Source organism: Lolium perenne, chromosome 2 (assembly GCF_019359855.2).
Source record: "Lolium perenne isolate Kyuss_39 chromosome 2, Kyuss_2.0, whole genome shotgun sequence".
Lineage (NCBI taxonomy): Eukaryota > Viridiplantae > Streptophyta > Magnoliopsida > Poales > Poaceae > Lolium > Lolium perenne.
The window spans coordinates 6,833,842-6,836,163 of record NC_067245.2 but is presented as its reverse complement, the minus strand read 5'-3'; the positions used below and the strand labels follow the sequence as shown (position 1 = coordinate 6,836,163).

The following is a 2,322-nucleotide window of genomic DNA, read 5'->3' as shown; positions in this document are numbered from 1 at the left end:
ACGGCGAGGAGGAAGGAATTGCCTGGAACGTACGGCGAGTGAAGCTAGCAACCTTTCACACAAACTATGAAGGTTGGAAGAAGCATTCAAGTTCAGGCTAGCATGTCTGCATGTGGCACGTCTCAGTAGAAGAAAAAGTCTAAACGCAATTACCCGTTTCAGTAGAAGAAAAGAATGATGCTATTAACGTACTACGCATACAAGATATGTCCGAATCTATTCTCTATCAGAACCGGTAGAGAGAATTCATTTCCATCATAGCTGTTACTATTAAGGTGTTAATTACTTCCTTGGGTCGTAACAATAATACAGTGCATGATTTTCCGAGAGGCATCCCGCATCGAGAGTGTTCAGGTCTTATATTTGTATAAATAGGCGAGTACTGTCGCAAGGCTCTTCCAAAGTTCCAACGCGAGCCGCGCGCGAGCAAAAACTGCGAACAGCCGAACACAACCGGTCCACTCAAATATTCTCTACTTAGGATAATTACATGTGCATGTGCTGCTGATGTTAATAACCGTACGTGGCTTTTGTTTTCAGGCAAGCTCGTCACTGCTGGCTATGGGCAACTGCATGTCGTCCCGAGTCCCACGATCACCACCGCGGCCAACGCCAACACCATCGACGACACAGCCGCAGGGCCCGCGGAACCCTGCAAGTAATTTGAGTCTTTCTAATGATGGAGGCTTGATTTACAACCAGGGTGCCAATTAAGAACCCCAGAAAATAACCGGTGATACATCCAGACTCGATGTGATCTTCCCTTACAATATAGTTTTTTTTTGCGAATTCCCATACTATATAGTAGTGTAGTTAGGTTTGTTCCACACACTGATGAGCCATGTCTATGAATATGCATTATATAGTTTTAACAGACAAAAAAATACGTTTCAAATAATAGTTTGACAGACAAAAAAATCCGTTTCGGATAGTAGTTTGACTGACAAAAAAATCTCTTTTCCATCATCTTATGTTCTTGACACGTGCTCATTTCTATATCAAGCATGTCCGGTCTGCTGTGGCTGAGATTTCACCTTGTTATACAAAAATAAACTATCTGAGAAGATTATGGTGAAGAACCGGACTGCCTTTTATATACAGGAAATACCATTAACGTAATTATTAGTAGGGCTACACACAAGACTATGAGAGAGAGGTCAAGTTCCCCTTTTCGAAGAGAATAGAAATGGTGAATGCGAGCAGCTTCGAAACAAAACTTTATTCTGAACAATCTTATAATTACTTAAGTTGAAAATTCGTCAGAGTTGAGAGGGATCCTCCAATATACAAGTTCTTTTTTTCAGTTCATAAATTTAAGTTTGCTGTCATCATAAATGCTAACTAGTACTTGCGTTATTGCAGCCGTTCCCCATGTGACCACGAAAGCAATACATATTTACTGGTGGGCATCGCATGATATGAAGAAACAAATATGTGATCTTGACTCTCTGCTGGGAGCCTAGTATATGTCATTCGTGTGATGAACAGTTACAGCTTATTCTTTTATTTGAGTAGGCAGTATATTTCCTTTCTTCGTTTGTATATATACATTATATTAAGATCAATAAAAATTACAGCAGAGTCCTGATGTTTCTTCAAAAAATGTACTCCGTCCTTGCCACAGTGTACTGCATATATATAAGATTTTTAAAAAGTCATAATCTATTATATACTAAAAGTAAAATAAGAGGTTTTAAATAGAGACATGAGGTTAATCCACATCATCTAAATTATTTTTAATCATTGGATCTGTAATTTGTGACTAGGATCTAATAAGAGATGGATATTTACGTAAAGTAAAGGTACACATGTGTAACACGGACGTGAACTTGACACGATCTACTTTTTACTAGACAAAACATCCAGACCACCATGGTTAGGTCTGTACCTTACGGATGGGATTTTATGATAAAAATAGTAGTGTAGATTTTTTTTCATTTGACACGGGAAACTCTAAGTCAAGTAAAAGTGCAGTTTAGTAAAAAAACGAGTCTCTTGCCCATAGGAGAAACAGATGCTTCTTTTTTAACCGAATGACTCCTATTTAATCACGTCTAACTTAGCTCTAGATTGAGTCATATATGTACGTACAGGTTGCCTATCCTGTCACGTTTAGACCCGTTTTGTAAAGAGTTTTGGTGAGTTATCCGTGTATACTACGCTAGCGCACGGCTGTGTCATGGCGCATATTTTCTGAACCACACGTGCATGGCAAGGTCTCCAGACTAAAACATAAAATATATTAAAATTAGAATTTATTATTTTAGTAACCACATGCGCCATAGGTCATGCTGGGTAAAATAAGAGGTTTTAAATAGAGAC

General features: G+C 38.6%; 1 long non-coding RNA gene across 1 annotated transcript; it reads left to right on the top strand.

Moving 5' to 3' along the window:
• The first annotated feature begins 311 nt into the window (after positions 1–311).
• LOC127331021 (uncharacterized) lies at positions 312–1,585 on the top strand. Its single transcript, XR_007869520.1, has 3 exons — positions 312–456; positions 541–733; positions 1,363–1,585. It is a non-coding gene; the product is annotated as an uncharacterized lncRNA (long non-coding RNA).
• Positions 1,586–2,322: the final 737 nt, after the last annotated feature.